At 39.7% G+C, this 22,289-nt stretch overlaps 1 protein-coding gene across 4 annotated transcripts in view; it reads right to left on the minus strand.

The window, feature by feature from the left end:
• LOC149140606 (uncharacterized) overlaps positions 1-22,289 on the minus strand; it is a 142,288-nt gene that overhangs the window by 71,930 nt on the left and 48,069 nt on the right. The window lies entirely within an intron of this gene.

The raw sequence follows: 22,289 nt of genomic DNA on the forward strand, positions 1-22,289 counted from the left end.
TAGAGCACTGCTCAGAGGGAGGAGACTGAAAGAATCCTCTGTCTTCATCAAATACTACATCCCGACTGAAGCTAAGACAACCAATGGCTATATCTATCAGTCTATAGGCCTTGTGGTGATCACTGTACCCTGTCATCATGAGTTTCTGGATTTTGGAATCCAACTTAGAGCGCGTAGCAACTGGAATCCAAACATATGCAATCGAGCCAAATACTTTGAGGTGACTGATCGTAGGCTTACGACCAGACCAAACCTCTTCTGGAGTCTTCCCTTTAACAGCCTGAGTAGGTGATCGGTTAAGAAGATAGACAGCAGTAAACACTGCTTCAGCCCAAAATTTGTTCGGAACACTCCTGTGTTGTAACATGGAAAAAGCCATTTCAACAACCGTACGGTTGCAACGTTCAACAACATTGTTCTGCTGAGGAGTGTAGGGTGTAGTTAACTGGCGTTTGATGCCATGAGTATCACAGAAGTTGGAGAAAGCAGAAGAACAAAATTCCCCCCCGTTATCTGTCCTAAGAGTTATGATATTACAGCCAGACTCTTTTTCAACTAAGGACTTAAACTTTTGAAAGATACTAAATACATCAGATTTATGTTTTAGAAAGTACACCCACATCTTTCTACTGAAATCATCTACAATAAGCAAAAAATATTTGCAACTAGTAATAGAAGATGTATTCATAGGACCACAAATATCAGCATGAATTAACTGGAGTACCTTAGATGCGCGCCAAGATTCGCCATCCTTGAATGAAGACCGATGTTGCTTGCCAGCTTGACAGGCGCCACACACTCCCAACTGCTGAGTCTGAATATCAGGTAACCCTAACACAAGTCCTTCCCGAGAAAGCTGAGAAAGATACTGAATGTTTAGATGCCCATATCGTTGATGCCACAGAGTGCTGATGGGAGAAATACGAGTTGCAAGAGCCACTTCTGGAGAATCACCAGTGTCAAGAAGCCTGTATAGACCATGATCCTCTAGGCCAACGGCAACCGTAAGACGAGTCTCCCTATCAATAATGGAGCACTTGTGTGCATTGAACACCACATCGAGCTGAGGAGGGTTCCGCATAATCTGGCTGACACACAGCAGATTAATTTCCATACCAGGAACATAGTACACATTCAGGAAGATGAGTGTGCGCCCACCAGACTGGATCTGAACTGTACCTCTGCTAACCACTATGTACTCCTCACCTCCACCGAATACCACGAAATCACTGAAAGATGAGAAGTCAATAAACCAGTCACGCATGTGAGAGAAATGACGTGATGCACCAAAGTCAATGTACCAGGCAGAAGACGGGACATGATCTAAGGACCTCTGAGTCATAAAGGCATAAAAGGTAGATTCTGTCTGTTCGAAATGTTCTGCAACATTCGATGTCTGAGGAGACCCTCCCTGTTTCTTCTGTTCAGAAGCAATCCTCTGTCGACAATCTTTCTTCATGTGACCGAACTTGTGACAGTAATTACACTGTACATTTTTCTTCCTAGCAGGATCAGAAGGCTGAGAAGAACCTTTCTGCTGAAAGGACTGAGAGGACTGATATTTGGCAACAAAAGCATTTTCTGAGGAGGCTGAAGAAGCACCACTACCAAACTATTGTTTCCAACGATCCTGCTGCAGGAGTTTGGTGCATAACTCTGGAAACTTCAGATCAACATTAGTGGTGGTGATGTTGAGTGTTTCTATGAAGTGTTCATAAGGTTTCAGTAGACTTTTCAGAGTGATGACTACCATATCTTCTTCCTCCATGGTCCGACCAATGGCTTCGAGCTGATCTCGAATGTCTTTAATCTTGTTAAGATGTTCCTGTAAAGATATATCGTCCATCATGATGGAGAATAGTTGATTCTTTAGAAAGAAAGCTTTGCTCTTGTCGGATGTTTCATGCAATTCCTTCAAATGTTGCCAGATTTCGGCAACTGTCTTATCAGAAGGAATCTGTGGTAACTGATCATCAGTCACAGAAAGTTTGAGAAGCATAACAGCCTCTCGATTTCGATCATCAAACTTATCTTGATCTGTACTAGGTGTACCAGGACGGAGCTCTTTGCCCAAAACGAGCTAGTCAAGACGTCTATATTCAAAAATGGTCAACATTCTTTGTTTCCAGATGTTATAGTTGGTGCCATTAAAGCGCTAACTGCCTTCCAACATTAGATTGGTTAGCGAAGCCATCTGCACGTTTTTCCAAGACACAGAAAACACCAAAGGAATCCGACACGGATTTCAATGCAAATGCTGGCTGATCTGGATAAAATCTGACAGGTGCTGGTGCAAATAAAACCAAAAATCGCTCAGAGCGGCTTAGGCAAGGAGAAACTTGGAGAATATTTATATGTCTAGAAACTAACGTGTAAAAAAAATCTATATTTTCTGAAGAATCAAAAAATACATATACTGAGAAATTGATATGGGCAGATTACCAGCAATTCGTGGTCTCCAGAGTTCATTGTTCCCAAAAAAATACGTAACCCACCAGGATGGGCCCACATGTTATCACGTCTGGTTTTAAAATCTTTAGATTGACAAGATTCAGTGGGCCTCTGCTACGATTATAACATCCCCCTTGCGTATTGCTACTGCATTAGCTGGAAATACTAGCCTGCATTCTCCTGCTCCACGCTCCTGGTCTTCGTTTTCCTGAGCCACATGAGCTCACATCTCTTCTTTCTTGCAGATCTGCCGATAACTAACCAGGTGGCGCTGAATGGCCACAGATCTTACAGAATTTCAGGAAAAGGTAATGGCTCGATTTCTGCCAGCACATTAAGAATCAGGGCTTCGCGACTGAGATTAGAAACAGGGACGAGTTCTTCAAGAGTCGGATGGAGAAATATGGGAGCGCAGTTTACAGAGTCAACATGCCACCCGGGCCCCTTTCTTCCCTGACCCCCGTGTGATCATGCTCCTAGACGCCAAGAGCTTCCCGGTGCTCTTCAATACAAACAAGGTCAAAAAAAAATCTTTTCACCAGCACCTTCATGCCCAGCCCCGAGTTCACGGGCGGCTACCGCACACTCTCCTACCTCGATCCCTCCGAGGAGAAGCACGCGCAGCTCAAGAACTTTTGCTTCGAAGTTCTCCGGATGAACCGAGACCGGTGGATTCCGGAGTTCGGCAAGGTCGCATCGGAGCTCTGAGAGGGCTTGGAGAAGCAGATGGCTGAGAAAGATCGGGCCGTATTCAACGACGAATTCGAGCAAATGGCCTTTAATTTCCTTTGCAAATCTGTCGTGGATCGCGGTCCGGCGGAATAGGGCCTGACCATTCACTCCGTGCCCTTGCCGTACCTGCCGAATATGTTGCCACGGGCTCAGACTTGCCCGCACGATATGTAGCAATCTCGGTGACAATCATGGTGTGTCTCACCAACATCCCACACTTGTGGAACAGATCTGGGGTTAGACGTAGCGGCACAGGGCCGATTTCAAATCCGTCACTCCGGAAATCTATAGTCACTACAAACAGCATAAAGAATCCACACGGTAAAAAATCAAGTTCGAACAGCGTCAAACAGCGAGAAAGCACGCACTCAGATGAAACAATGGCATCTGTAATGATGCAGCAAATTCAAAAAACTAGAGAGCAAATTCGAAATGAAGCACAAAATTTTTCACACAAATGAAAAATTATTTCGAAAAAAATACCCGCGCTCTGATACCATAATCAATGAATGTATTAGATTGATTTACAATGAGCAAAGAAGCTCGATAAATAATTCAAATGTATTTACATAAATAGAAAAGCAAGTTTCTACTAAGAAATAGAAACAGCAAGTTTCGTCTAAGAAACTGCTAATAAGATCCGAATGAGCATTAAATACTAAAATAGCGTTATTCTAATACAACAAAGATTGAACAGATAAGTATGTGTGGAGGTAAAGGTTTCAAAATTTATAATTGTCATCTCATCTTTTCTCCCTTGCAGTCCACCTTTCTACCGCTTTTGGAGCAGAATCTAGAATCAGTTCAGCGTTTAATCATGTTTTGAAATAAATCTCACCTGTCCATAGAGGACTGAGGTTCCTTGAAAGACTTTAGACCAGCTCAACCTCCTTCCAAAGTCATTTTAACCTTGTTTCACAAAGGATTGCCAGTAGAAATGTGACAGAGCAAGGTCATTCCCAATGCTAATCGCCAATGAGATGCACTGTCATTGTATATTGAATGTTCATCCATGTAAAGTTCAGGTGCTCATTTCATAAGCCTTTCTCACTGTATTTGACTGGAATTAGTCGAAATTGAATGCTTAAGGTCTGTGATATTGGGTGATTCCCAAAGGGTTATTCATTTGACAAGTTCCTTTGTGCTTTTATATCATATATCCTTTGCAACAGTAATGCTTATATCATCACTGATTTCCTCCTATATACACATGGAGTGAGACTTGATACACATATCGTATGAGGTTTCACTTTGTGATTTTTAACACATTGATGGAGATTTGCAGCTGGTATCTTGGAGCATTGGACTGAACTGGGGAAATTTCATCATCATGGAGCCCCTTCTCTACATAGCATTATATTATTTAATGGAGGTCTTTGGTTAAAAGAGCTTCACATCTCCGTGGTTGGATGATTGTGCTTGCTGATGGGTGGTCATCTCACATGTGCTTACCTTGTTGATCACACCTCAATTGCATATCTAATGGTTATGTAGCGCGCTATCTCATTATGGTGTGGATGCTTATCTTGGATGTTCTCAATCTTGTTCTTGGACAATAGGTCTAGCCCCCTATAGGTTAGATGATGATGGTGTTAGGAGGTAGATCTTTCATGTTTTTGTTGGAATTTCCTAGTGACTTTTGCATGGTGATGTGCTATTATTTATGTCACTACGGGTGTTGTACATGACTCTCTTGTGTTGGATGTGTTTTGGGGACATACTTGATGATTGCATGGATTAGCATTTTTCTTGTCCATTCTCTTATGATGTTGATGCAGTCGGAGGGTGTGTTGTGGTAGTGCACTGTCTTGGTGGGATTTCCCTAGGTGATATGATTTGATTTCAACATTTGCTAACATCACCTAGATGGAATGTGTTTGATGATGTTATTACCCTTGTGGATGTACTCTTCCCTAATTTTGAGTTAGAGGTGGCCCATGGGGGTGGAGGAGGTTGGCGGGGTACTACACACATCTTTGATGATCATGAGTTTTTCTAAGGTTTGATGAGCATTTATCAGGTTATAGTCCTCTGGTGATGAGCCCTTGGTCCAAACCTATGTGGATCTTCTATTTTGTGATCGTATTCTTATCATGGTGGTCTTTGCAAGAGGTACATCTTGTTTCCATGGTATCATGCTTGTTGGAATGGACCCCCCCTCACTAGCAAGCATGTTCATGTTGATTTCACTATGAGGTTGTTTCATGGTTTTATTTGAGTTTAACCTTTGTGCATACATGTTGAGGTTGATTTGACCATTTAATGCTTAAATTAATCCATTTTATTACCTTGGAGGTTAATAGTAAATACTTCAAGCACCCTACTTCACATGGCAGCTACTCAAGGTTTATTTGGAGGAGACTTAGAGTTTTGATGGAGTGCTGGTTAATTTCAAAATTCCACATCTGATTTTAATTCCTAGTAATTTTTATAACCCAAAAAAATTATTTCTGCAGTTACTGAATAAAACGAATTCGAATTTTTAACTCATAAAATTAAAAGCGGAAGCAAACACAGGAAATCAATCTCACAAAAAATTCTCCTCCAACTGATCTTCACTTTATTTATCAGAACAGGGAGGACTCCCTAACTGGGAAAACAGCCCATTGAGAAAATTACAAGCTACAGCAAATTTTCTGAAATAAATTGGGCGACTATATGACATGTACAACCCTAAGAAATAATCTGGATCGACCCCAGCACCTCCCAACTTTGCTACTGCAGCCGTATGGCCATGGATGTGTTTTGTGCAGACCACACATGCAACCTACGCATTGTACCTTCTCCTCCTCTCACACATGAGGACTGCACTGTGGATTTGTGGCACATGTGAGGCCACAGCTTGCTCCTGTACCCTCCTACACTTGCACAAGTGGCTTGGCCCTGTTATTCTTGTTGTACAACCTGAGTTGGGGTTCTCCTTTGCTGCATAAATTTATCATGTCAACTTTCCTCTTGTGCCCTTGAGTACCACACTCACTGAGAGAAAATCGCTCTCAAATCTCTGTCAATTGTGTCTTTCTCCTCTCCTTAGGCTTGCTTTTATAATTTATCTTTGAGCTAAATCCCTAACCCTAACATCCAAAGTGATTTTCTAAGTTAGACTTAGGTTAAAAGCCTCAATCATAAAGACAACTTACTCAGTAAATTGAGCAAGTTTCTTAGGAGGTTTTGGACGATTCCTGCACGCTTGACACCTAGCCAATCTAAAATACCTAAGACGTCAACACTGCCTCTTAGCGAGGAAGGTACTATGCACCAATTCTAGCTTATCTCTGTAGAAAAAAACTTCCCCTTCACCAAGGGCTTGGCCAAAATATCTACAACCTGCTCATCTATGGAGATATATCGAAGCTTTATTGCTCTTATTTGCAGTCTGTCTCTAATCAAGTGATATCTAATCTCAATATGCTTGGACCTGTCATGGAACACTAGATCTCCAAGTTTTATGCAACTCTACTTATCACAATGTATCATTGTAGGTTCCAACTCCTGACCATATAAACCTATGAGCAACTTGCAAATCTAAATAGCCTCGCAACTCGCCAAACTCACTACCATATACTCTGCCTCTACCGAACTAAGTGCCATGAAAGCCTGCTTCCTATTGAACCATGAAATCATTGTTAATACCAAGTTGAAACAACACCCTAAGTTGATTTTCCTATACATTGCTCCCTGCCCAATCTAAGTTTGTATAACTCTGCAGCGTTACTCCATCACTCCTGACATATCTCGATCCATACTCCATTGTACCACGCAAGTACCTAAGTACATGCTTCATTGCAATCAAATGCAACCACCTTGATTCCACCATCAACCGGGTCAAAGTGCTTACAACAAAACAAATATACGGGCTAGTGTTGACCATATCCATTACGGAACCAATTAGTGGCCTATACAATGCCAAATACACCAACTCTAAATCAAAAGCACTCAACTTATTCAAATTGGTGATCATAGGTGTAGTCATAGGCTTACAATCCACCATACCAAGCATCCTTAGCATATGAACTGCATACTTCCCTTGTCTGAGGAAGATATCGCTTGGCTACTACCACACCTCTAACCCCAAGAAGTAATGCATCAAACCAATGTCCAACTTGAACTCCAAAGCCAAATCCTATTTACACATAGCAATGAGCTTCTCCACACCCATAAGAAACAATTCATCAACATACAGCACCAAGATGAGTGTATCATCTCTAACGAGTATAAAGTACACGTTGGGATTTGGATCACTCTTGGTGAAGCCCAAGCTCCACAAGTATACATCAATCCTCAAGTACCACAACCTCGGTGCCTGCATGAGTTTATACAAGGATTTACTAAGCCTATACATGGGAATCTCTTCCATGAATCTCAAAGTTGTGAAGTTGCTCAATGTACACCTCCTCCTCAATAACTCCATTGAGGAATGTTATCTTCACATCCATTTGACGTATCTTCCACCCCATTACTGAGGCAATAGATATGACAACTTGAATGGAAGTATAAAGAGTCTCCACATAGTCCACTCCCTCCTTCTAGGAGAACCCTCTCACCACAAACCTTGCCTTGTATTTCTTTATGCTATCATCCACAGCATGCTTGATCTTGAAGACCAACTTGGAGCTCACTACTGATTTTCCCTCTCGTCTCAAAACTATGTTCCACACATAATTCTTCGTAATGGAGTGATACTTCTCCATCATGGCATCCCTCCAAACTTGTTAGTAAGCTAGGAATCAATAATGCTACTCATGAGAGCCATATAACTGGTAAACTGCCTCAATCATATACTCTCCCTAAATGTGCTCCTCGGAGCCTCCACATCCTCTTGAGAGTGCCTCAATGTCCACTTTGACTATCGAGGACTCCTAACAAAACTAGGAGCCTACAATTCCTCCCCTAACTTGAAGACCAAGTTCTTGCTGTGGGTGGCAATGAATTCGCTACAATATTTGGAGCCTACTGCTCCTTGCCTTCTTTCTCTGTTGGAAGGGACCCATGAGATTTCCTGAATGCTTGACTCCCCTCAAACTTGACATCTCGATTTACCATGGTCTTCCTCTATCCTAGAATGAAAACATTCTATGCCTTTGAAGTCTCAATATACCCCAAGAAAATGCCCTTCTCTATTAAGGGTTTCAACTTTGTCCTCTTCTCTGCAAGTTCATGGACAAATACTGAACAACCGAGAATGCCAAAGTCGCCAATCTCCAACTTCACTTCAAAGAATGCTTCTTCTCAAGTCTTGTCCCCCAAGACCATATGAGGACTCCTATTTTGTGGACACATTGTCATATTGTGTGCCTCCTCCCAAAGGAACATGGGAAGATCCTAGATAGAAATCATCACCTTGGAAGCTACAACTATGGCCCAATTCTTCCTTTCAACAACCTCGTTCTACTGTGGGTTGTGTGACACCATCAACTCCCTCTTGATCCCTAACTCCTTAAAGAAATCTCTAAAGTTTGCAGGTATACTCACCTCCATTATCTCCACAAGAGCCCTGAACTCCAAGAATCGACTAAAGACCTCATCCTTGGTCCTCGTGAAGAAAATCCACATCCTCCAAGAGAAATCATTAATGAAGGTCACATAATAACTTGAACCCTTCAAAGATGCTACTAACATCAAACCACAAACATATATATGTACTAGAACCAAGATCCCCTTGGATCGACTCTCACTATTTGGAAAAGCAGCCTTGGCATACTTGTCAAGAGCATATCGCTTGCACACTCCTTGCTACTCTACACTAAACTTCAGAAGACCAATATAATCTCCCTCAATATGGGCAATGCCTTGTGATTCACGTGACCCATCCTCGTGCCAAAGCTTGCACAAGTTGTCACTGTCATGAATTAGGGCTCATACAAGTTGAGCCTTCAACACGTACAAATTACCCTCTTTGCCTCCAATCACTCTCCTGAGTCAAGGCTACAATATCTCAGCTAAACAAGAACTTTTCCATCCTGGAAATAGACAACATAACCCCTATCCTCCATGGCTAAGACTAAGTAAATTCTTCAACAGCCCTAGAGCAAACAACACATGCTTCACCTCCAGAGAATCTCCTGACTCCAACTGAAACAAAATGATCCCAACTCCCTCTACACCATACTTGGCATTGTTTCCAAGCTCCACATGCAAATCTTGTTGAGAAATCTAGGGCAAAGAGATGTAGGAGATTTCTTTATTAATGATAACTGCTTGTGAAGACTTTTTACTTATCTTAGTTAGATTCTTCTTCAACTTAATTATTATTATGTGTTCTTCTTCATCAAACAACTATCAAACCATAAAGAACAATGAGATAAAGCACACAGGATATAGGCGATTAGCCAAGGCCAAAACCTCTCTAATCTTGAGAGGAAAACCCACAAGAATTCTTCTTCTTATAGAATCTTCAATCGATGAATTCCAAGACCTAGACCCTTGACCAACAACCCCTCCAAGACCAAGTCAAAGCCTTCTCCTTGATGTGCTTCCCTTTCACAAAGTCAACTTTAGTCAAACTCGCTTTCTAATGGCAGCAACTGCTCCTTCAACCTCTTTCTTGGACCTGCAACTTTTTGACTGCAACTCAGCCCTACTGCAAAAACCCTAGGTCACACGTGTGACCTAAAACATGGACAAATTATTCTCTTTTCTTCTTCACTAGGATATAGACTTCTTCTGCAACAATTCGGCTTACTTTCCCACACTTCTTTGACACTTGATATTCCTTTTTGAACTGACTGTAATTTCATCCTTTTGCAGCTGAAAGTGTGCCCTAGATACAGTCTACACGTGTGAGAGAGATGTCCCAAAACAGGCCCAAACAATTATGTTTTCTTCTTTCTTATCCTCCTCCTTTCTTCGCTAGGGTATGAGGCTCCTCCTTGTCTCTAGATCGAACTTTTGTGATGCTTGTGTGTGTCTTCTTGAGAGAGGTCGAGTCCTCCTTTATATAGGCGTTGCTGGGCTCCAAAATAGGCCGGACTTGATGATGCATATAGGCCGACTTGACTTGAGCTTGTATACTTGGTCTTGGAGGGGTTTCCTTGACAATATTTAGACTCATATAATTTCTTTACAATATGTAACATGCCCAAATGGGTCTTTCATACATGACAATGACTCTTTTTGACTTTATAGACTTAATGACAAATCCTAGAAGCTCTTAATGGGAGCTTTGACCTAAAAATAAATTTCCCTTGAGCATGAAACCCATGCCTCAAGAACAATAATAATAAATTTATTTTTCTCTTTTCATTGAATACATAAAATCAACATTACATATGTCATTATGAAGACTGAACCTAGTTACATATTTCAACACACCCTCTTAACTAGGTAGGTATTCATAATCCATACATGGTACTTGGACATTCTCAATCTAAAGAATTGTCATAAGAAGAGTCAGATTGGTAACTCATCTATTTAGCATCATATCATCCAGCATTGTTACATAGCAAGGCCTTGACTGACAGCTCTATCTCTCCACAAGATCATAGCACAACGCTGGCGAGTCGCAAGACCAATGATTAATAAAAGCCATCACCATTGTCTCTCTTGGAACATACCCCACCTGGGTTCTCTCAAAGTATGTTCCACCAGGACTATTCTTATCTTGGATTCCCAAACCTCAAAGAATATCAGTCCTCTACGACTACTCTTATCTTGGATGCCCTACCACATCCTAATAGAGTATCGGATGCCAAATGCTTACCTAATCCTCCATTCTTTCTTCCCAAGTGAAGACAAGAATGATGTGTCTATCTCTCCCTCTTAACCATGGAGGATATACCCATTCCTATGAAAGAATGTACCCACTCCTATAAAAAGAATGTATCTAAGCTCCCTCTTAACTAGAGACTAGACCAAGCTTCCCCTTAACCAAGGACTTGCTTCCAGCAGCGCTCTAGGTGGGGATCATGGGACAACCAGTTGCTTGTACGACTCCTTTCGACGTCATGAATTTCTTCTTTGTTATGAAGCCTAGATCTTTTGGGACTTCTTCGTAGGGCATTAACCATCCATCACTTTCATTTATGAATCAAGTTAGTCATGTCATCCTTCCTTTCATCAGAAAATGATCCATTAGTCCATATTTTGCCTTCCTTCATACCTTGCTACCTTCTTCACACCATGTTTCCTTTAGGATCTTTCGTCCTATCACATGAGTATCAGTTGTAGATGACATCTACAACTCTTCCTTTGGTAGCCCTGCATTAGCCCATCCAAATATTGTTCAAAAATCAAAAATGAATATCAAATTACCTTTGTGATGGTCTTACATCATGACAATTGCTTGTTGTCACATCAACATCCAGCATACATGTTGACACATCTCCAAAAAGATATAACATGTCAAGAGCCATCTTCCTTTCCAGATTTTATTGGAATCTTCATACCTTTTCCCTGGAGATGTCACGGTCAATTCTTCTAGATCATTAGATGTTGATTTCCTTTTCTATGTGACCATAGTTGCACCTTTCATGATCTCTCCTTACTTTCTTCACATATTGCATCCTAGGAACTTCCATCCATAGTTCCTTTATTTTTGTCAACCACCTCATATTCCATATGAGGACTTATTATGTTGATTTCATCTTAGTCAATATGTGAACCATGCCTTCATGCATCCTTCCAAAGGAGGAGATCCTTTTCTTTTGATCATGCTCATGAGGTGGAGCATTTATCCATGCTATCTACAACTATATGACATGACTCGTTTTTTATCAAATACAAGCATACATACCTCATCTCTTCCTTTTGGTCATCTAGACTTCCTTCAGCAGCTTCCTTGATTGAAAGAACTTCAATCACCTTGACCTGCTTCACTTCTTTTGACATCATACCATCATTCCATGAATCCCATACAAGGTGGAATTCTCGGCGAGACACTTGCTTCTTCCAGTAGGTGAACCTTCCGATGAAGATTCCAACAGAGGATCTTGATCATCCTCATCCTACAAATGCTCCTTTTTGAATGATGTATGATGAGCTCTATACTAGATGACTTTCTTTTTCCCATAAGTACTACTTATGCTTCTAATGAGGTTACCAAGAGCTACATCCTTCTATAGGTGACAGCCATAGACTTCTATTTCAGCTATCTTTCATGCTTCTTTATGATGATGTCACGAGCTCTTGCTTTCAATCGTATGCTTTTATGATGCCATGATGCATCCTGTCATGCTTCTAATGATTCCTACCATAATAGTTGTACTTTACAACAAAAAAACTTGAAAAGAACTAGGTGAGGAAGACTATCTCAATCATAGTAGAGATATTTTACTTCCTCCTTCTTGGATTTCTTCTTTTCAACTTCTTCCACTTCTTCAATGATATGGGCTTCTTCCCTTCCTCTTTTGTTGTTGTCCTTCTTGAGCTTTGGACAATCTCTCTTGTAGTGCCCATATTCATGACAGCCATAGCATTAAACCTTCGACATGTTCTTCTTCTTTTTCTGAGGACCAAGCTTCCCAAACTTCCATTTTCTTCTAGCCATGGCAGCAAATGCTTGAGCTTGCTTACATGATCCTACATCAATTTTAGCCTTCATCTTGGTTTCTTTGATTTCGCACAATGACCATAGTTCATTGAATGGAGTAGCTTCCTTCTTCCCATAGATGCTTGATGTGAAGTTACCCCATTCCTTTGGTAGTGTATTGAGCACTATGGCAATCATTTCCTTGTCAGATATTATTTCTCCCAACTCTTGGAGTTGATCTCTTATTTCTAACACCCTCATAAAGTATGAGGCTATTCCTTCTTCTTTTTATATCTTCATCTTGTAGAGTTCTTGCCTTAATGAGATCACTTCTACTGCAGTGCTTATGGAGAACAATTCAACAAGTTTGTCATATATTTCTTTTTAAGTTTCTAGTTTTGATACATAAAGATTGAGGGGATCCTTGATGGATTCTATGAGAATCATTTCAGCCCTTACTTCCCCTTTCATGTACTTTGCAAAAGCTTGAGCTTCTTCCTTCCAGGGTTTTGTGATTGAGCCCTTAACATGTTCCACGACTTCATTTTCTAAGAGGATTAAATCAATCCTCTTCTTCCACCCAACCAACTTGTTTCTCTCCTTACAAAAAGACATTTTTATAGATTCAGATGTACATAAAGATACTTACTTGCAAAGATATTCCTTGATGACAATATCTTCAACTTTTTGCTTGCTTGATTTTGAAGATGATATAGAGAATGGAAGATTCTTGATTTCTTAATGATGCCAACAGTGCCTTTCTTGCTTCCTTTGGAAGAGTATACTTTAAGATGCTTCGATCTTCTATTTGAGTAGAGATAAGGGTCTTTTGAGATCTTCTTCCTTGAGATGATGATTTGAGCAAGGTTCCCAAGAATGATTCTAGTGGAGACTATTTTCTTGAATGAGCTAGGGTATTTGAGATCTTCTTGTTGACTTCTTCAAGATGATGTTCTAAACCTTGACCTTGTAACGCTTTTGGGATGAGAGGTCCTTCTTGATGATTGAAGCCCTTGATGATTTTCTAGAACTTCGATCCTTGAATGTCCTTTATTGAGTTGCCCTTCTTTGACTTGTTACCTTAGCTCTGATACCATGTTGAGAAATCTAGGGCAGTGAGATGTAGGAGATTTCTCTATTAATGATAATTGCTTGTGAAGACTTTTTACTTTTCTTAGGTTCTTCTTCAACTTAATTATTATTCTGTGTTCTTCTTCATCAAACAACTAACAAACCATAAAGAACAATGAGACAAAGAACACAAGATATAGGTGATCAGCGAGATCCAAAACCTCTCCAATCTTGAGAGGAAAACCAACAAGAATTCTTCTTCTTATAGAATCTTCAATCGATGAATTCCAAGACCTAGTCCTTTGACCAACAACGCCTCCAAGACCAAGTCAAAGCCTTCTCCTTGTGTGCTTCCAATTCACAAAGTCAACTTTAGTCAAACTTACTTTCTAATGGCAACAATTGCTCCTTCGACCAACTCTCTCGGACCTACAACTTTTTTACTGTACTCAACCCTACTGCAGAAACCCTAGGTCACACGTGTGACCTAAAACATGGACAAATTCTTCTTTTTTCTTCTTCGCCAAGATATAGACTTCTTCTACAACAATTCGGCTTACTTTCCCACACTTCTTTGACACTTGATATTCCTTTTTGAATTCACTGTAATTTCAACCTTTTGCAGCTGAAAGTGTGCCCTAGATAGAGTCTGCATGTGTGAGATAGATGTCCCAAAACAGGTTCAAACAATTTAGATGTCCCAAAACAGGTTCAAACAATTTTGTTTTCTTCTTTCTTATGATTCTTCTTTCTTCGCTAGGGTATGAGGTTCCTCCTTGTCTCTAGATCGAACTTCTGTGATGCTTGTGTGTGTCTTCTTGAGAGAGGCTGAGTACTCCTTTAAATGGGGTTGTTGGGCTCCACAATAGGTTGACTTCATTCGCAAACCGACTTAATGATGCATATAGGCCGACTTGACTTGAGCTTGTATGCTTGGTCTTAGAGAGGTTTCCTTGACAATCTTTAGACTCATAATTTCTTTAAAATATGTAACATGGCCAAATGGGTCTTTCATACATGACAATGACTTTTTTTGACTTTATAAACTCAATGACAAATCCTAGAAGCTCTTAATGGGAGCTTTGACCTAAAAATAAATCCCCCTTGTGTATGAAACCCATGCCTCAAGAACAATAATAATAAATTTATTTTTCTCTTTTCATTGAATACATAAAATCAACATTACATATGTCATTATGAAGACCGAACCTAGTTATATATTTCAGCGTATCTAAGTCCTCTAACAAACTAGTGAATACCTCCTATACTCCTGTCATGTGACAAGAAGCACCATTGTCCAAAAACCAATCACCCTTGGAAACTCTACTAGAAAGGCAAGATACCAACAAGAACTCCTTCTCGAACTTCGTAGCAAACTCACTGACATGAATATCTACAAATGTTGCTACCTGTTGTGACTTGCCCTTAACCTTCTTATTCAAATAATGTGAAGCATAATGCCCTCTCTTGTGGCACACAAATCATTTCACTTGGCTTGGATCCTTCTTTCCAACCTATAAAGTATCCCCTCCATGTGTATTCTTCTTTACCTTTCCTTTACCCTTGCATAATTAGCAAGGGCAAGGTTCTCATCCTAACCCTTCTATTGGCCTCCTAGAGATTCCTCCCAAATTCCCTCCTGGACAAAATCATACCATATCTTGTCCCAATCAGGAAGACTCTCTCACGCAACAATGCCCTTAATGAAAGGAGCTTGTGGCTTGATGAAGCCATTCAGTGTTGTCCTTACCATCTCCTCATCTATCATAGTCTCCCCAATTGTTGCAATTTCATCACGTACCTAAGTGATCTTGGTGAGATAATTGGTCATGATATCATATCTAGTCATCTTGGTGTTCCTCAGCTTCTCTCTCAACACCATCTTCCTCTTAGTGGTATCACTCTAATAGAGCTTCATTAGACCCTCCACATCTCCCCTGTTGTTTGCATCTTATATAAGTGAGGAATCACATAATCCTTCACCACATTCAAGATTATTCTAGCTTTCACATCCTTTTGGGTCGTGGATAACTAGTTTTGCAGCATCTATAGGCTAGGTGAGATTGGTGTTAGTTGTTGAAAAATGTGTAACTAGGTTCAGTCATCATAAATATGAAATGTACTTTTGATTCTTGTAAATTGTAAAATGAAAGAGAATTATTATTATTATTTTTGAAGTATGGGTTTCATGCTCAAGGTCTTTTATTTTATAGGTCAAGCAACCATTGAGTGCTTCTAGGGTTGGTCCTAGGTTAAAAAGTCAAAAGAGTCATTGTCATAAGTTGAAGACCCCATCGGGCACATTGTAACTTGTAAAGAAAATTATTTTTGTCCTTAAAAGTGTCAAAATACCCTTCAAGACCAAGTTGGCCTGGCAGCTGGTAAGTCAGCCTAATTTGAGGAGCCACGTCCACCTTGAGAAGCCTATATAAAGGAGGAAACTCAACCTCCTTGAAACACATTCATCACTCTCTCATCCAAGAGAAGAAGGAAGAGGACAAAAGGAGATTTGTTTTTGGGCTATTTCTCTCTCACATGTGCGAAGGAAGGCTAACATTTCTGCAGCAAATCTAGGGTTTTCTTCTACAAGTTCGATCTTGAAGGGGAGGAAGGAAAAAAGGTCAAGCAAAGGTCACAAGAAGCCATCCTCAAGCTCCAAAAGGAAGAGAAAGCCAAGCAAAGGTCTAAGGAAGCCTTGGAAGGCTAAATGAAGCTCGCACATGTGGCAACAGCCACTGCAGGAGGGCCGAAAATTTAAGATCTGCGGTGGAGGCCGAAATTTTGCATCTAGGGGTCGAAGTTGTGCTACTGGAAGAGATTTGACTGGGTTTGACTTATTCAAGGAAAGCACATCATCCGGAAAGGTTGGACTTGTTCTTGGTCTAGAGGTCTTTGAATTCGTCAATTAAAGAACCTATAAGGAAGAGAAGAGATTTGCAGGTTTTCCTCTCAATCAATGAGGTTTTGGCCCTGGCTTGCAGCCTATATTCTATGTTCTTGTTCTTCTTGTTTTGGTACCTATTTGATGATATGCAAACATAATAATAAGTAAAGGACCTAATAAGTAAGAAAAAAGCAAAAATACATCACAAACAGTTACCAAGGAAAAAGAGAAATCACTCTAATCATTGCCCTATAGATTTCTCAACATGATTTCAAAGTTGAGGTTTGCAAAGGGCATTATGAAGATATCTACTACATTGAAGAAGCATTGAGAAATCTAAAGTGCAGCAGTTAATCGATTTCTCTTATTATGACATTATCTTGTGATGTTTTCGTTATAATTATTAGTTCTTTCGAATTATCTTTTTTTATCATCAAGACTAATACCAAGCAACAAATGGAAAAGAACACAAAATGTAGGCACGCTGCCAAGGGAAAACCCCACTATAGAGGAAAACCCGGTCAAAATTCTTCCTTCAGTAGATTCAAGATGAGACGACCAAGACCCTCACAACTTAGACCCAAGACTTCCTCCATCAAATCAACCTTGCATCAGTTGAGCAATAGTTTATACTTCAATGTCTTCCTTGCATCAGTTGAGTAGTAGTTTATACTTCAATGTCTTCCTTACACCAATGAAATGCTTTGTTCCTTCAATAAGATTTTGTTTCGATCTGAGTCAACATTCTTATCATACTTTGATGCAATACGAACTGTGGCCCTCCTTCATTATGATCGAACTTTATTCCTTCTTCAAAGAGAACAGTGAGACTGTGATTACACTGAGACTGTGGCACACCAAGGCTGTGGTTACACCAAAACTGTGGTACACCGAGACTGTGGTAGCAATGAAGTTTGCCCACCGTAATAGCACTAAAATGTAGGCATTGTGATAGTACCAAAACTTAGCCACTATCATTTTTGAACCTGTTTGCAACTAACCCGAGCTCTCTCACTGTAACAATACCGAAATATATCCACTATGATAACACCGAAATTAATCTATGTGATTTGCGAGTTCGTCTCAGTAATTAACCCGAACTTCTGTGCTAGTACCGAAATGTATCTCTGAAATTTCAGTGAGCTAATGTTCTATGATAGTTGAGCGAAGTTTACCTTCCTTTATATAGTTATTTCCACATTGAAATGTACCGACATGAGCACTTTGAACAGTGGTGTCTTCATAAGGTTAGGCCGACTTGAGTTCATAAAGAGAAGTATCTTTAGGTGTTGAAAATTGATGACTAAAAAAAGTTTCCAACAATCCCATCCCGGTTTTAATTTCACCTTATCACTCCCATTCAGTTAACTGCCCTTTCCCATAAACATACATTCAACATATAGAATTCTAGAAATGAAATTTTCAGATTAAAACACATGAGACTGTCAACACATGCTGAAAATAAATATGGACATAGCCAAACCAGCAACACACATAAAAATACACACAGATTTTTGGTCAACTTAGACCCAGGCAAAACCCCTTCAATCTTCTCAGGGGAAAACATGTTAGAGAGCTCTTCAAATTTATTTATCTATCAAGTTCAGGGAAAATACATTTGCAGACAAAACAAAACAGCAAAATACAACTTATCTCTTCAGCCCAAAACTCCTTGAAAACCGTGCCCACTTTGCCTCGATTTTCGTGCCCACTTGAAGCTGAAAATATGTAATGTACGAATACGACTTTACGAACTGTCCTGTACTGACTATACAGATTTTCGTACCGTTGTATGGACTGTACAGATTTTTTCCCAAAAAAAATTAAAAACATCTCTCGAAATGCTTGCAACTCACAACATTCAATGATGTTCGTACTGTACCTTCTATTGTCTTCTAAACCTTGATTTTCATGCCCAGCTTTGCCTAGAAATCACTCCTTCAACTTGCTGCAACAAATTTCTCCTTCAAAACTTTTCTCCAACTCTCAGCCTCCTTTTTCCAATCTACTCATGAAGAATGAATGCAGTCTCTCTTTTCTTTTCCCCCTTTTGTTTCCCTAAATGACTTTTGGGCAACCCTAAGATCTAATGGCTCATATTCATTTAGATAAAGAGATGAGAATAAATGTGCATTTAATTCTCACTTTCTATTTTTTAACTCACCCATTAAATAAAGTACCCACATTGTACTTTATGGCTAAAGTCACTTTTCATTTTATGATTTAACATTGACTTTACCACTTATAAAGTCACTTTCACTTTATAAAGTCACACTTAAGAAAAAAAATATTTTGGACACTTTTCCCTAGGTAGGGACTAACCCATGGGAAACCACTTGTCCAAGGTACATTAAAAATCAACACTAGGCCGACTAGATGAAGATGCTAACTTAATTCTAATTGCAAGGAGACTTTGATGGAGGAGGAGTTTAACATAACAAGATAGTCTTTGACTCAAACAAACAATCCTAAAGCCTACAATGGAGGCTTTGTTGAAGAAAGTGTAACTAGATTCAGTATTTACAAATGTAATTTTGATCTTTGTACTTGTCAAGAAAAATAAATATTATTTTTGTAAATTATAAGAATGAGTTTCTCGCTCATTCCATAGGTCTAGGAAAGTCAAAGAGTCAAAGACGTGTAAAGAGCTCTTCTTGAGCATATATGTAATGTATATGAGTCCACCTAGTGACTAGATTAGCCCTCCAAGACCAAGCACAATCCTCCAAGACAAGCACAAAGAAGTCTGCCTGCAAAACGATGAAGAGAACAGTTAAAGTCGGCCTCAAAATGAATATTAACATCAAGTCGGCTCACATATGAAGACACATCTTTTTGGTGGACATGTCGGCGCAAATACAGGGGCAAACCACTATATATACCCAGTCAAGGTCTGCGCAAAAAAGAAGAAACAGGATCTCAGATATCTCTGAAATTGCAGATGAAGTTCAGGGTACAGTATTTTGGATAAGGTACAAGGTTACAGTATTTCAAATAAGTACAAAAGTATAGTATTTCAGATGGGTGCAGTGGACACAATGTCTCTGCAATTTCGGGTGTAATCATGGTGCAAGAAATTACAGCCATAAGGAATTCGATCAAGCATATCTATGTCTCAGTTTCCTCATAGTAGTAATGATCATTGTCTCAACATAATTGTGATCCCACAATAAGACACTCTCAGACTACTAGACACAGTCATAATGGCAACCATGGTCTCGGTTATAATCCTAGTGAATACAAGGTCATGATGCAGATCTCAGTGCATTGATAAAGACATGTTATCAAAGCCATGATGAAGACAAGGTAGAGACCTCGTTGACATAGTGATAACCTCAGTAGAAGTGCAGTTATGATCTCGAGGAAGGCACAGCTATGATGAAGCAGTCATGATCTCAGTAGATCTAAGAGCATCTCTCATTCATATGGAGATCTCGTGAAGACCTCGGTGAAGGTGCAGCAATGATGTTGTCGCAGTAATGAAGATCTCAGTGGTGCAGTAGTAATGGCCTCAGTGTTGCAGCAATGAGGATGATCTCAGTGGTGACAAAGAAGAGGATTGGTGTCTTGGTCTTGGAGTGGCATAAAAGGTCAAGCGTCATGGTCTTGGTATTCGTCAATTGGAATCTCTATAAGAAGAATTATGGGTTTTCCTCTCCAAGAGGGAGAGGTTTTGGCCCTAGCAGAATGCCAACATTTGTGTTCTTGTCTCTTTGTTTTTGGTAGCTATTTGATGATATAAGAAATACACACTCTACTAATGCCAAAGAGAAGATTGTGCTAATAAGAAAATTAAAAATGCCTCACAAATAGTTATCAGAAAAGAAGAATCTCATTAACCACATGTACCCTGGATTCTTCAACATGGTGTCAGAGCTAAGGTGCTAAAGTCTAAGGAAGGGCAGAAAAGAGACAATCAAGGATCAAGTTTGTATCTAAGCGAATCAAAAAGATGAGTTTGTAAAATGTACAGTGCTACATCCCATCTTCATGTCAAGGAACAATCTTGGATATCATAGTCTTGTTGGCAATCACAGTTTCAGGTTCATACTACAAAACTCAAATCTATGTCAGATCACAATTGCTGAAGCAACCATGATATTACAAAACAACAAATCGATCATCCTCTGCAATCTCGAGTCTGCAATTCTCAGGTGTACTTCACAGTCTCAATGCTTCCAATGATGAATGGCTCAATGTAACAACAAATGATACTTCACAATAATGCTACATGATCTCAGTACACAGGGATGCTTTATGTCTTGGGCTCACCATGATATTCTTTACTACTACATGATTTAGAGATGCCACTACTGCAAGAACAATAATAGTCGCAGATCTCCTCAAGAGGAATTCAAATCGATGGCATTATAATCCCTCTTCGTGGTGTCAAGATCACAGAACCTCCTCAATACAAATATCTCACACAGTTCAGTTTCTCATATTTACAATATATCTTGGTTTTGCAGCATGCAGTCCTAGTGACATCACAGTATGCGAAGTGTTGCATACTACCTCAGTAAAGTCACGGTTTGGAGATAATGTTGCTAACCAAAACTAGGATAAATCTCCTTGGGCTAAAGAAGTGTTAGCTCCTCTATTCTGGGCAAGTAGTGCTAAGTCTCAGTGCCATAAAGAGATAATCAATGTTTGCACACTGTTGCTAATACTCCACAGTCTATTTATGTGTCAGCAATGTAGTACCATATATCAATAATCATAAAGACCTAATAAGTAGTCAAAGTGCCTTAGAAGTTAAGATGATGAAGCAGTTTTGAACATTATAATAACATATAGTCTGGAGCAGTTTTTGTCATGCTTGGTATTGGACAGTGCAAGGAGTCTTGGTAAGAGGTTTTCAATAATGCTCTAACAAGAACCTCATTCAAAGAAGCATCAAGGTAAGGATCTCCTCTTCATGTGCCAAGTAAGTATCTTTCATGGTTATGATCTATCTTTGATTTAAATGACTTCATTGTACAAATCGATATGTTGGTACTTGTATAAGGAGGATAGTCTCTGTCCTTATAGATAGGTGAAGTCATTGAAATAGGTCTCCTTCAAATTCATGAGAAGAAACTTTTAAAGTCCTCTCACATAGATAATATTGGAGACTAAAAAGAAGCTGGAAGAAGAAAAGATGGTCCTTAAAGGACAATATCAAATAGAGGAGAAAAAGAAAATTCATGCTATTGGTTAGGATGGAAGGAGCTGAATGGATTCCATGATAAGAGGGAGTAGAATTCTTTAAGTTAGCCTCTCTCTATAAGTCTCTTTCTAGGCTCCTAGATCCTGCATAGAATGTGACTACAATATGTTATAGGATGTGGTGTAACATTATGGAAGTATTAGAAACAAGATCTCGTGACATCATCACAAGGGTGACTATGATCACGAGGATAAGTAAGATGCCTCTGTCAACAACTTAGGGTTTCTATGAAAGAAGGCAAGTTGTAAGCAACAACTTTGCAGAACTCAAACATTTGAAGAATGTTCATCATGCAACAAAAGGGAAACATCTGTTGGATAGGGATCTTTAAGATCCTCAAGATTCTCTGATGGAATCTTCACTAGAAGATTCACTGATCCAGGGATGAAGCAAGTGTTTCAATAGAAACTCCAACCTGTGGAGTTCATGAATAATGATATGATGACATAAGAGCAGTTCAAGGGGTTGAAGATCTT

The sequence above is a fragment of the Pinus tabuliformis genome, chromosome X, assembly GCF_031772625.1.
Source record: "Pinus tabuliformis cultivar Carrire ecotype Pingquan chromosome X, CPIR1, whole genome shotgun sequence".
Classification (NCBI taxonomy): domain Eukaryota; kingdom Viridiplantae; phylum Streptophyta; class Pinopsida; order Pinales; family Pinaceae; genus Pinus; species Pinus tabuliformis.